The sequence below is a fragment of the Lithobates pipiens genome, unplaced genomic scaffold, assembly GCF_037356315.1.
Source record: "Lithobates pipiens isolate NorthernLeopardFrog02 unplaced genomic scaffold, aLitPip1_a1.2 Scaffold_3, whole genome shotgun sequence".
Taxonomy (NCBI): Eukaryota; Metazoa; Chordata; class Amphibia; order Anura; family Ranidae; genus Lithobates; species Lithobates pipiens.
This window is the reverse complement of record NW_027507790.1, coordinates 149,620,269-149,635,144: the sequence shown is the minus strand read 5'-3', so window position 1 is coordinate 149,635,144 and position 14,876 is coordinate 149,620,269. Positions and strand designations below refer to the sequence as shown.

The following is a 14,876-nucleotide window of genomic DNA, read 5'->3' as shown; positions in this document are numbered from 1 at the left end:
TGGTGTGAATATTTAAAGGGGGCTTTCAGAAAGTACCGCCCTTTGAACGTGTCATACAGATTATCCAATCATATACAAGTACAGCCTACAATAAAAGTGAAACTAGCAATTCCTCAAAATCATGTGCTTTCCAAGAAACGAAACAACTGAAAGAAGATAACAGTAACATGGGAAACGAAATTAGACTAGCAAAACTTGAGCATACATTTTGTGAGGTGGATGTTAGAGAGAGACACAAAATGGAAACCAAATTTCTTAAATAATGAAAGCGGTTAAGCTAAATATCCCTTCAGTCACCAGTTAGCCTCTAGACTGCTTTTGCAAGCAGTGGGAGGGGACTCGAGCCCCCCCCCCCCCCCCCACCGTCTTCCATGGTTTTCTCTGGCTCTCCTGTCCCAACAGGGTACCTGAGAATGCAAACGGTGGTTCCGCCAGCTAACCATAGAGCTGATCAGAGACCAGAATGGCTCCAACCATCTGTATGGCCTAAGAAACCAGAAGCTATGGGCATTTCATGACTTTTTGCTGGATATAAACAGTGCCATTGGGAAAGCATTTTATCACACCAATCTTGGTGTGATCAGATGCTTTGGGGGCAGAGGAGAGATCTAAGGTCTAATAGACCCCAATTTCTTCAAAAAAAGAGTACCTGTCACTACCTATTGCTATCATGGGGATAATTGCATTCCCTGAGATAACATTAAAAATTATAAAAAAAAATTAAAGGAACAGTTTAAAAATAAAATAAAAAAGCAAAATAAATTAAGAAAAAAAAAGCACCCCTGCTCTTGCGCAAAGGCGTGGCTGGCGTTACCAATTGCACCGTGCATGTGAAGTATCACCGCGAAGGTCAGATCAAGGGCAGTAATTTTAGCAGTAGACCTCCTCTGTAAACCTGTAAAGGCTTTTAAAAATGTATATAATTTGTCGCCTCTGCACGTGTTTGCGCAATTTTAAAGCATGTCGTGTTTGGTATCCATGTACTCTGCATTAAAATTTTAAAAAGTGTGTTTTTTACAAAAAAAAATGTGTTTGAAAAATCGTTGCACAAATACTGTGTGAAAAAAATAATGCAACACCCACCATTTTAATCTGTAGGGCTTTTGCTTTAAAAAACATATAATGTTTGGGGGTACAAAGTAATTTTCTTGCAAAAGAAAAATATTTTTTCATGTGAACAAAAAGTATCCGAAAGGGCTTTGTCTTCAAGTGGTTAGAAGAGTGGGTAATGTGTGACATAAGCTTCTATATGTTGTGCATAAAATGCCAGGACAGGTTAAAACCACCCCAAATGACCCCATTTTGGAAAGTAGACACCCCAAGCTATTTGTTGAGTCCATGGACTATTTTATATTTTGACACAAGTTGTGGGAAAAAGAAACATTTTTTTTTACGTGGTATCCCTGTACTCAGGAGAAGCAGCAGAATGTATTTTGGGGTATAATTCCACATATACCCATGGCATGTTTGAGCAATATATGATTTAGTGACAACTTTGTGCAAAGAAAAAAAAAAAAAAAGTTTGTAATTTTCCCACAACTTGTGAAAAAATATAAAATATTCCATGGACTTAACATGCCTCTTAGCAAATAGCCTGGGGTGTCTACTTTCCAAAATGGGGTCATTTGGAGAGATTTTATGGCCTTCAAAACTGTGATAGGTAGTGAGGAGTGAAATCAAAAATTTTTGCCCTTAGAAATCCTGAAGGAGGTGATTGGATTTCAGAGTCCTGTATGCAGCTAGGCTCCCAAAAAGTCTCACACGTGTAGTATCCCAGTACAGAAGCAGCAGAATGTATTTTGGGGTGTAATTCCACATATAACCATGGCATGTGTGAGCAATATATCATTTAGTGACAACTTTTTTTGTAAACTTTTTTTTTTTTTCATTTTTCAATCGCTTGGGACAAACAATTAAATATTCAGTGGGCTCAACATGCCTCAGCAATTTCCTTGGGGTGCCTACTTTCCAAAATGGGGTCATTTGGGGGCGGTTTGTACTGCCCTGCCATTTTAGCACCTCAAGAAATGAGATGGGCAGTCATAAATTCCAGAAAATGTATCCTAGTTTGTAGACACTATAACTTTTGCGCAAACCATTAAATATACGCTTATTGAATTTTTTTTTACCAAAGACATGTGGGTGAATACATTTTGGCCTAAATGTATGATTGAAATTTAGTTTTTTGGATTTGCGGTTTTATATCACAAAAAAGAAAAATTGCAGAGGCAATCAAATACCATAAAAAGAAAGGTATATTTTCGGGGAAAAAAAGGACTTTTTTTGGGGTACAACATTGCATGACCGCGCAATTACCAGTTAACCACTTTCAGACCGGACCAATTTGCTGGTCAAAGACCAGACCACTTTTTGCGATTCGGCACTGCGTCGCTTTAACTGACAATTGCGCGGTCGTGCGACGTGGCTCCCAAACAAAATTGACGTCCTTTTTTTCCCACAAATAGAGCTTTCTTTTGGTGGTATTTGATCACCCCTGCGGTTTTTATTTTTTGCGCTATAAACAAAAATAGAGCGACAATTTTGAAAAAAACGCATTATTTTTTACTTTTTGTTATAATAAATATCCCCCAAAAATATATAAAAAAACATTTTTTTCCCTCAATTTAGGCCGATACGTATTCTTCTACATATTTTTGGTAAAAAAAATCGCAATAAGCGATTATTGATTGGTTTGCGCAAAAGTTATAGCGTTTACAAAATAGGGATAGTTTTATAGCATTTTTATTAATTTTTTATTATTTTTTTTTTTTTTACTAGTAATGGCGGCGATCTGCGATTTTTATTGTGACTGCGACATTGTCGGGGACCCATCGGACATTTTTGACACATTTTTGGGACCATTGTCATTTATACAGTAATCACTGCTATATAAATGCAGTGATTCCTGTGTAAATGACACTGGCAGTGAAAGGGTTAACCTGTGGGTGGCAGTGTAGGGGTTAAGTGTTCCTAGGGGTGTGTTACTAACTGTGGGGGGGTTGGGCTTTCATTTAGTGTACACTGATCTCTGCTCCAATCACATGGAGCAGAGATCAGCGTCACTAGTTGCTAGGCAGAATGGGAAAATGTTGTTTATACAGCATTTCCTCCATTCGGCCGCTCCGTGAGACGATCGCGGGGATGCCCGCGGCAATCGAGTCCGCGGGTCCCGCGACCGGACTCACGGGGGTCCCGACCAGCGCGGGAGCGCGCCGCCGGCGGCGCGCTCCCGATGGCACGGCGGCAACGAATATTGGACGTACATGTACGCCAATATGCCTGCCCGTGCCATTCTGTCGACGTACATCGTCGTGCGCTGGTCGGGAAGTGGTTAAAGCAACGCAGTGCCAAATTGTAAAAAGTCCTCTGGTCTTTAGGCAGTCAAATGGTCCGGGGCTGAACTGGTTAAAGTAACGCAGTTCCGTCATGCAAAAAGTAGCCTGGTCATGAAGGGGGGTAAATCTTCCAGAGGTCAAGTGGTTAAGAGACACAGAATTTATGAACTGGGTTATACTTTGCCTGCAGAAAAATTGTACTAAAATTAAAGACAAACTGTAGGCCAGCCGTAGGAGCTTTAACCTCCTACATTCAAAATGTTTGTTTTTTGCTAGTTTGCTTGCAAGGGTGGAGGTCTTTCTAAGCTCTGCTGTTTTCAGGACCCTTCTCTTATCAACCACTGCTGGTGGATTCAAACTAAGTCTTACCACTAGTCTTGTAGTTTTTCCAGAGCAGCCATTAAGTGCAGTTTTATCCCAGACAGCAAAGATCCTTCTGCGACATCCTTGCCTAGCGTTGTATCCACAGGGCTAGACTGCAAGCCCCTGTAGAGTAGTGTTCTACATTAGAGTGCGTCCCAGTCTGTGTGGTCTGTCACAGCATAATGCTTTTTAGATCCAGACCCATGTTTTTGCTTTGCTTACTCATATCTCTGAAGTCTCCTCTCTCTGTGAGTGGGATATGCAAGCATGTCGGAAGATTCCCCTGATTTAATGGTCTCTAGGGCAGATTGTGTTGTTACTATTTAGGGAGTATTCATGTATTAGACTTTTGTGCCCGCCCCCAGTGGTGTAAAAAAGGTTAACCTGTCGTGAATGAACCGTGATGCCATTGGCAGGGGTGGAAGGTTATGCACACTCTACACTCTCTGTTCCTAAGGCCACATTGCATCTTCCTCCTGCTGCTCCTGCATGTGAGAGACAAATAGAACACATTGTGCGATGTTCGTTACTTGTCCACCTGCAGTGAACATGGTCATCTCCAGCCGCAACCACTGTTAATCTGCTTGTTGTTCAGCATCCACCTGCCCACATTAGCACCCATTTGAGGCTTCATATTTCACCGTGAGCAGTTTTTGGTGTTCCACTATTGTTTTCCAATGGCGCAGTTGTCCCATGGGTCCTCTTTTGTTTGCAGAGCACACCTTGTGTGGGGCACTTTTGAATATCTTGTTTTTCTCTGAAGTTGTGGCCTCAGTGCCTTTATGTGAGCCCTCTCTTACCCCATCGGGGTTTTCTATTATTCCTATCTGACTGGGGGAATTTTTACCCTCTGTTATGCAGGATTTCATGTCCCAGCTGAGCCAGCCAGTTGCTGTGATGTTGACTAAAGCCGCGTACACACGGGGCGGACTGTCTGGCCAACTTAGTCCATCAGACAATCCAACGGACAGTCCGTCATACTTTCGAATGAACGGACTTGACCACACACACCACTTTTTGAGCGGACTAATACGGCGTACTAAGTCTGCCATACTATCCGCCCTACTTTTGAAATGAACGGACTCGCCCACACACGCGGAGGAAAGTCCGCTCATTTCGAGCGCGTCTCCAGGTAGGCGGGGCCCGCGAAGGAGACGTCGCTGGCCCCGCCGCCTGGTATGGACTTAAAGGGGAACCCCAACGCCGAAAAAAATCGGCGTGGGGGTCCCCCCCAAGTCCACAACAGACCCTTGTCCGAGCACGCTACCCGGTCAGCCAGGAAAGGGGGGCGAGCCGCGCGCCCCCCCCTTCCCCAAGGCACCCCCCCATGTTGAGGGCACGCGGCCTGGTACGGCTCAGGAGGGGGGCGCTCGCTCGCCCCCCCTTTCCTGGCCGGCCGGGTAGCGTGCTCGGACAAGGGTCTGTTGTGGACTTGGGGGGACCCCCACGCCGATTTTTTTCGGCGTTGGGGTTCCCCTTTAAGTCCATACCAGGCGGCGGGGCCAGCGACGTCCCCTTCGCGGGCCCCGCCTACCTGGATACCCGCTCGAAATGAGCGGACTTTTCTCCGGGCGGGAAAAGTCCGCTCATTTCAAAAGTACGGCGGACTGGCACACACACGGGCGGATTGTCCGCCGAAATGCGAGTCCGACGGACAGTATTACGGAAATTCCGAAATACTTAGTCCGCCAGACTGCACGCTGAAAAAGTCCCCTGAAGCCCACACACGAGCGGACTGTCCGCTGAAATGTGTTTCGGCGGACTAAGTAGGCCAGACAGTCCGCCCGTGTGTACGCGGCTTAACAGATGCTCCTTGCATTGAACTTCATGTGTGTTGTAAAACTGGATGCTAGTCACTTGCTTCTGTGCATCAGTCTTATGTCAGGGTAGATAGGCAGGACACTTTGGTTGAAGTGTGGGACTATGGAGCAAGCTTTTAAGAAGGTCCTTTGCAATATGCTTTTTTTGGGTAAATGTTCTGTGGTGTGTAGTCGGATGAGCTCATCAAGAACATCCCTGGAGGAAGAGTATCCATCTTGCACCAGCATGGAAGCAGGGGCGGATCCGGGGGGGCATCGGGGCAATTGCCCCCTCTGAGAATACATCCGGCGGATGACACAGTGGCCGGTTCCTCGGGTGCCAGCTCAGCCGGTTCCTCGGGTGACAGCATGGCTGATTCCGCGGGTGCCAGCGTGGCCAGTTCTGCGGGTGCCAGCGCGACCGGTTCCACGGGTGACTGCGCTGAGTGCTGTTGAGTGGACGGGTGAGGGGGGCAGCTGGGCGGCTTAGGAGGGCTGCTGGCCAATCAGGAAGCCAGCGGGCAGGGGAGCAGGGAGATGACATCATCTCTCACTGCCCTGCATCCCTCCAGTTCTGCCCTCACTGTACGGGAAGCTGTGTGCAGCAGAGAGATTACATCATCTCTCTGCTTCCTATCTTCACTCTGGAACTCAACAAAAGACCACCTTAGCAGAAAAGTGACACAGTAGGTGACAATCCGCAATGTGTGGCAGGCTACGTGGCAAGTAGCAATCCGCAATGTGTGGCAGGCTACGTGGCAAGTGACAATCCGCAATGTGTGGCAGGCTATGTGGCAAGTGGCAATCCGCAATGTGTGGCAGGTGATGTGGCAAGTAACAATCCACATTTGGTGACAAGTGACGTGGCAAGTGAGAATCTGCATTTGGTAGCAGGCGACATGACATATGACACCCTCAGGGCTCCCACTGATTCTGCATTACGGTGAGTTGAACCATTTAATTTTATATTACAATGTAATAATAGAAATTATGCACTTCAATCATCCTGACACCATAACAGCCATGGTGCCATAATGATTGAAGCGCCAATACCAGCCATTTCCCATATAAATTGAGACTAAAATAGATAAATAAATAGACTAGACTCTGGATCCGCCCCTGCATGGAAGAGTAAGGATCATCCTTGTAAGGCTACACTACCTTTTTCTTCATTTAAGTGTTCCTGATAAGCCCTGCTCTACATAGTACCCACACTTTTTTCCAGGATGAGTGGATGTTTATTGGTCTTTACAAACACCTAGTAGTCTCACATATCTGTTACTTGGGTGCCAGAGGTAGTTTCCAAAGGTTTCATTTTCTACCCCCTGCTTGCTTACTGGCTTCAAACCTTCTGGTGTCCTTTCCTTGCATGTTTACCAAGCCCTTCAGGGTCTTTTGGACCAAGGAGTCACTGCAGGTGTTTCTGCCTTAAAGCTCGTTCAGGAGTTGTATTCCAACCTTTTTGTGGTGTTCGGGTCAAAGGTCATCTTCAAATTCAAAGCCTTTACCCTGTTCATCTGTGCCCACAAGTTTATGACAGAATTTCTGCTGTCAGTAGTTGCCAACCTTCATCAAGATGACTGTTTGGCCCCAGTAGATATGAAATATGTGCACCTACTGATACTTATCTATTTTAACCATATATTATTATTATTATTATACAGGTTTTATATAGCGCCAACAGTCTGCTCATGAGGGCAGACATTACAGTTACATTACAATTTGGTACACGAGGAATCAGAGGGCCCTGCTCGTTAGAGCTTACAATCTAAAAAATATATAGTAAAGGACAAAGGCAACATATTCATATGGGTTATGGGTTCAGGTGATTGGACACTGGCAACCTTTTGAGGACACGCCATCCTGGGGTGTCTCCCCTATAACCTTACCCTACTCTGAGTTCTCATTTTTTGCTAGTGCCTAAAAGCAATGGGTCTTTTCTCCTTCACCGAAAGCTGGTTAACCTCTGACTGCAACACCATTCTCACCGAATTGGTGCCGGAAAACTACAGGAACCTAACCGAACACCGTATAGGGAAAAAAGGAGGAGGCCTGGTCACCTGGATCTCACTAAACCATCATCTCAGAACCCAGTGCCTTTTATGGAAACCCTGATGCTACATCTTCAACCAACACCCCATGACACCACTCATATTCTATTGTGCTACAGACCACCGGGACCAAAGTCCAATCTTCTTTCACCCCTCACAGAATCCTTTGCAATGCACACCCTAAAATTAAAAAATTTCCTGGCGCTCTGAGATTTCAACCTTTGGGCAAACGAGCCCAAAGACCCCATCGCGACTGCCTGCATCAATCAACTAGAAGAACTGGGTCTCCAGCAACTGATAAAGACTCCCACACATGGGTCAGGACACACCCTGGACCTCATTTTCAAACAGAACATTGACGTCAACATACTCGACAACATAACATTGCCATCGGATCACCACGCCATCAAATTCAAAATCGCTACCAACATCACCAACGAAAAACGGAATCCTGTAACAACAACGCACTGGACCAGATCGCATAAAAAACTGTACTCCTTCAAATCCACTCTGTCCAACAAGATAACTACAATAACCTTAAACCACTCTACAGAGGAAACTCTCAACTCCCTGAACAGAGCATTGCTGCAATCAGCAGACTCGGTAGCACTAAAACGCAGGGCTCTCATCCGGAAGAAAAACTCTGGATGGTTTAATAGCTCCCTCGCCGTACTAAAGCAAGAACGCAGAAGAGCGGAAAGAACATGGAGAAGAAAGACCACAGAGGAAAACCACTTTAACTACAAAGAGACTTCACAGACAATTATCGGAAAGCAATCTTGAAAGCCAAAAAGGACCACTTCTCATATACAATCTCAACGGCCGCAAACCAACCACGGGAACTGTTTAAACTGGTTAATCAATCAATGAATCCGGTGTGCCTAGAACCCCCAGAAAGTGAATCCCAGGATTACTGTGACAAACTGTCGGATTTTTTCATCGATAAAGTCAAAACCATCAGGGAAACAATTTGTCAGAAGAAAACATCCGACCTCAGCCAGCAAATACATAAAGAGGATGTCTGCACCAACATACCGCAACCGCCAAAATTTTCACTATCCCCAATTACCGTAGACACCGCAAAAAACATCATTAATAAACTGCGTGACAGTACCTCACCTATTGACATCATCCCCACAAAACTACTGAAAGAATGCTCCCACATTGTGGCTCCAACCATAACCCACCTCATAAACCGATCATTCCACGAGAGGGATTGTTCCCAGCATCCTCAAACAAGGCATCGTCAAACCTCTACTCAAGAAACCAAACCTGGACCCTCAGGATCCAAACAACCGTAGGCCAATTACAAGCCTCAACACCATTTCTAAGATCATGGAGAAAGCTGTAGTACATCAGCTACAACTTCACCTGGATACTCACAAACTCCTGGACCCGCTGCAATCAGGCTTCCGCCCAGGTCATGGAACAGAAACAGCTCTCCTCAAGATTTGGGATGACGCCCTCGAAGCAGCAGATGACGGAGAGCCGTGTCTCCTCCTACTGCTAGACCTAAGTGCAGCGTTTGATACAGTAGATCACAATACTCTACTCGTCCGCCTCACAGAAGTAGCCGGAGTCCAAGACATAGATCTCAAATGGTTCGCGTCCTTCCTAGGAAATCGGTCACAGACAGTGAAACTAGGAAAATTCCTCTCCGAAACTCAGGCAGTCACCTGCGGAGTCCCTCAAGGCTCTCCTTTATCACCCGTTCTCTTCAACATTTACATTCACCCACTCCTTCAAATCATCAGATGCTCAGATCTCTGCTTCCACTCTTACGCTGACGACACGCAACTTTATTTCCGGATAAATGGAAAAAAAGATCACCAACAACAACTTGAAAACTGCTTCAAATCAATAGAGGACTGGATGACCACTAACTCCCTCCAGCTGAACAAATCAAAGACAGAGCTTCTTATCTTAATCATAAGCCCGCAACCAAAACCTCCTGGTCTCCACCAACCGTCTTTGGGCAGACTATCTCCCCAAAGACCAAAACGAAGAGTCTCGGGGTTATTTTAGATGCACAAATGTTAATGGATGCGCAAATAGGATCTGTAGTCAGTGGATCTCGCCATCTGCTGTGCATGCTTCGCAGACTCATCCCTTTTATCCCAAAGAATGACAAAGCAGTGGTAGTTGGAACAATCATTAATTCACGTCTGGACTACGCATACATTACATAGGATTACCACAATATCAACTTGCGCGATTACAACTGATCCAAAACACGGCGGCAAGGCTGATAACAGGAAAAAAACCCTGGGAATCCATAGCTCCTTCGCTGAGGAGCCTACATTGGCTAACCGTAAAAAAATCGGATCACGTTCAAGACCCTTTGCCTCACCCACAAATGCGTGCATAGAGAAGCTCCGCAATACCTAATGGAGAAAATAAATCATTACATACCAAACCGCAGTCTTCGATCAACCAACAAAAACCTCCTCCTCGTGCCCAAAGCCTGGTATAAATCCAAGGGTGATCGGAGATTCGCTGTCCAAGGGCCTCGGCTATGGAATGCTCTACCAATCAACATCCGCCTGGAAGAAAATCACCTGGCTTTTAGGAAAAAACTCAAGACCTTCCTCTTTTAGCAGATGATCAAAGCTCGCCACAGCGCCTAGAGGCGATTCAGTTTGCATTGTGCGCTATACAAGTATTTCATTCATTCATTCATTCATTCATGTATGAACATTCAGATGCCTGTCTTTCCTGCTTATCAGTGCCATTTTTTGTTCACTGTAGATCCCTACAACCACCAGTTTGTTGCTCCCTCATTTGGCCTCTCCTTTGCACATTGGGTATTCACCAGGATACTGGCTGTGGTCCTGGTCCTTCTGTAACCATTCTCATAGGGTACCTGGGTGTCCTTCAGAACAGTTGTTGCTGGTTTTAGAGGACGAAATTATGGTTGTGGTGAAAAATCTTTCAGAACTTTTTGGTTGGAACCTGAATCTGCAGAAATCTTTTTTTTTAAACTAATACATCAGTTTTTCTGAGGCAGACTTGCCAGTTACTATGATGTTGACCAGCAGTTCGTGGATTGCATGAGGTTCTTGTGTGACGCTGCACTGGATGCTAGTCATTTTCTTTCATTTCATCAAAAACCAATTGCTGAAATATTCAAGGTAACTCTTGACATAATACGTAATACAGAAAGGGTAACTTTTTGTTTTCCATATTCATACTTGCATACCGATGCTGTATCTGTCCCCTGGCATCTCTGCACTGAAAACCGAGCGATCGAACCCCGCCGATCACTCGGTTTTCAGAGCTTTGTGAGAGCTGCAGACTGTCAGTCATGGCTCTCTGCTCTTCTCCCTCCATGCTCTTTGGAGAGCTGGGCTGTGAAGGGGGAGGAGCGGCCTTCTCAGGCTATCGGTGGCTCGCTGAGTGGCTGAGATGTGAATTAGACCAGGCACAGGGCGGATCCAGGCTTGCATTGTCAGGATGCTGCAGTGCCTGGAATGACATCCGTGACGTCAGCAGAGAGCTGACTTCGGTCAAATATTTAACTTCCTGCCCTCCCAAATTGTGAAAAAGAATCGCTGAAATCTGTAAAAGTTCTTGAACTAACTGGATTCTCAGACACTTTTTTTGAAAATATTTTGCCCATATCTGACTTTCCTTGTAGCTGAAGTTATATTCACTTTTTAAATGCTCAATAGTACACTAGTTCCTACAATACAGATAACTTGTTTAGTTCTTTTGAAGGTGTTTATTTAAATGTCGATACGTGCAGATGACAGGTGCATTGGACTTAGCCATATTTAAGTTAAGTAAATACAGTATCCAAATTTCAAATTTTTTTAAGTTAAGAACTAACATTAATATCATAATGTTGACTGACTGAATGCCCTTTTCCATCACATCCTAGAAACTCTTTATCTCTTTGCACCGCATGCTAGCATTAGATCAATAACTAGGCTGAGTCTGTGTATGTACTTAAAGTCATGTTTAATTATTTCAAGTGTAATGCACATGCACTGTGACAGCAGAAACAATGCAAGAATAATAGAATATATAACTGAGAGCAGCCACCAAGCTAACATGCTCAGTATGTAAATCAGCAAAACAAAAGATTAATGCTCCTTACTTTGGAGACTCTGCCAGAAGCTCATAAACACCTCACAGGAACATCAAAGGGTTTGTGTGAACAAAAACTAAATATCAAAGGAATCAGTTCCAAATAGGCTGCTACCCTTAAATTCACGCATAGTATACATCAACTGTAAGTAACAGGATTTCATGGGAACCATCAGAGCTAAGAGAAACATTGATTATATACTCAGACTTGCTTTGAGGGGAGATAACAGCTGTTCTGTCTCCATATGTGCAAATATACACAGTTTGCCATTGCTAAGGAAAGCAAATCATGTTGTTTTTTTTGTTCCCTAATATTATTTATTGTCACATTGGCATTTATACCTTTTTATTGATTTATCAATACTAAACATACTGCGCAATTTATTTTACCTGCTAAGTTTTTATTTTCGGTCAATTAACTTTTTTTACATGTATAATGAGAGATTCCCAGGCACAATTCCAACAATATCACATGCCCCTAAAAAGATCCTCAAATCTTTATGGCAATGCAAAGGGAGCTCAGTGTCAGCATATCTACAAAAATCTAAAACTACAGTATATATTCACCACAGCCCTCCAATATATGCACATTTCCCCATATTGTGTCTTTTAAGAAAAAGTATTAAAAAAAAAAAAATGATGATCCTGCCAGAAACGCAGTCTGCTTCTCACTATTTTTTAGTGGGCTGACAACGCTACCTCTTCTGCACTAAAAATCCCAAGCAGGGTTGTGAGCCCTGCCTAAGTTCTGGATTATGTCAGAACCACCCTTCTCATCTCAATAACTTATCCATGTTTACATTCTAAGCATTATCTCCCCTCTCATATTAGCTGCCAGCTTTTTCTCCACCTCTTCTTCTATTTTGTTACAGCAGAAGCAGTATTGTTGGTCGCTTCTCAGCCTTTTGGCTAAGATCAAGTGTAGTATCTGTTCTTATCAGTTACCAGGAGGTGGCGCTTGCTTCCGTCCCTGTTCTACAGCGAGGTGGAGCAGGCGTGGCGGTTGCTATGCAAAACCTGCTGGTGTGAAGGTGACCCAGAGAGGTTCGTAGCCGAAAGGGAAGCCTTCTGATGAGGATGGAGAACCACTGGTCGGCGCCAGGGGAGGGGACCCAGGCCTTCTGGCCTGGATTGGGGCAGCTTTAGCTCCGTTCAATTTTTCAGGATGGAACGTTTGTTCCCCTTTCTCGCACCGGGGGAACTGCCAGTACTTCCAGAATGTAATTAGGTAGGAGTGATGGGAGCGAGGGTGAGGCCTGGTGGCAAAGGGCTCTCACTTAGCTCCCGGATCTCCATGCCTTTCTGGCTGGGGTGGGGGCTGCTGTGGTCTGGGCTGGGGGGTCGGGGATGCTTTTGTTGGAAAGCCTATGGTGATGTGCCCCTGAAGTGGCAGTTCAGGGGTGCCTTATATTCACTGTGCTTGCACTTTGATATCTGGCACCTTGGTCATGTCACTGTAAACACGCTTTTTCACACCTGCCTCTAGGGTTGGGCCCTTTGGCTAGGACCAGAGGAATTTTTGATTCCTGGCCAGAGGGCCTGGTCATTGTGTTCACACAATGGCTGGCCACCTTTTTCACTCTCCCTCTCCACTATCCATTCCCCACTTTATTTATTTATTTATTTTATTTCTGTGTGGTTTGTCACGTTTTATGTTGTCACCTGCATGTTTGGCGAGTAGGGTGTTGGTCCTCGGGCCAACCCTGAAAGTCTTGTGGGCCTTCTGGCTTGGTTCGCCCTCTCTTTGGGTAGGGGCTCCCTTCAGGGGAGCCCCTACCCTAGTACCTGGGTGGGTTTGTTTCGGCAGACCTTCCCGAGAAAGGCGGTCGTCCGCCTTTGGCTGGATGGGCCATGTATTGGTACCTCAGTCCCCGTCTGGAGCCTAACGCCCCGGGGGATCAGGGTAAGGTCCTTCCTTGTGGAGGGCAGCAGACACCTGTTGCACGTTTTTGTGTGTCACTCTTTATGTGTATGCACTTTTTTTGGCACCGGGTGGAAGTTTTTGGGTGTGTTTTGCACACCATAGGCTTTTTCAATAGAAAAAAAAAATCTGTGTTGTTGGCTTACTACAGGATGTAGGAGGATGACTGCATTTCTGGCAGGACCATTACATATTGTTCTATACTTTTTTTTTTTTTTACTGAGATATACATAATATGGGGAAATATTCATGTACTGAAGAGTTGTGCTAAATATGTTTTTATCTTCCGCACACATATATAGTACTTTAACTGTTTATTGTAGACAATCATGCACAAATTTAGGGGTTTCCATCTTCATCAACATGCAAGGCAAAGTGAAAATAACTTAATATCTTGCATGATGCCTCTTAATATTATAGTGGTTAAAATGAGTGTATTGTCTTTTCCACTATTTAATATTTTAATAAAACCATTGATCTGCTGTATTTTGTAATTTTAGAGTATTTATATGTAACCCTAATGGCTAGAATGCGAAAAAATAAAAATCAAATTTACTTATTTATATTGTTAATGTGTCAGTCGAATCAAAGTAATGTAGATATAGGTTATAAAGTCAATGTGATCAATCGGCCTTCATTTCTGACTCCATTTTAGCCCACCTTGGAATTTTTGGTGTTCATGCTCAACTTTTTTTATGTTTTAACACCTCCTGTAAAATACAACAGGGAGGGTTTAACTGTTAATAATGGTCAAACCAGGTGTTCAAAGCCAGAAACTCAAGAAGAGATATTTCACCAATAGAGCTCTCGAAAGGTTAAAAAAAAAAGATTAAACAAAAAAATTGAATTAGCAACAGCTAAGCCATCAAAAAGTAAAAGCATTTTAAAGTTGTTTACTTGAAGCCTAGTACACATTTCTCTTAAACAGGAACAGTCATAGATGGATCGAAATTCAGCTGGTTCCTGTTTTTCAATCCATCTATGGCCAGCTTTAGGCTAGTGTTCAGTAAAGCTATAAAACCCAACATGGAACATTAATGAGAGACATATCTTTCTAGTAAGCATCTGATATTTATTTATAGAACAGCCTAATGCTAGCCACACAGTAATTTTTCAGGCAGTTTCAACCAGATTTCAATTGCCAAAGTGGTACATTTGCAGCGGCTTCTATGGACGCTGCCATTGACCAGTATACATCAACTTTAGAGCCTGTTTTCACCAGTTTTCGAGTAACAAAATCAGTGATCCAAGTGGATTCTGGTGAGCAAATACATTTGGCCATTTATTTTATTTTTTATTAGCCCCACACCTGATTTTA

The 14,876-nt window shown here is 44.1% G+C and overlaps 1 protein-coding gene and 1 pseudogene across 1 annotated transcript in view; both read left to right on the top strand.

Annotated features, from left to right (window-relative positions):
- Positions 1–14,876, top strand: part of SLF1 (SMC5/6 complex localization factor 1) — a 187,256-nt gene that overhangs the window by 81,228 nt on the left and 91,152 nt on the right. The window lies entirely within an intron of this gene.
- On the top strand, positions 12,527–12,659 carry LOC143941770 (U2 spliceosomal RNA; annotated as a pseudogene).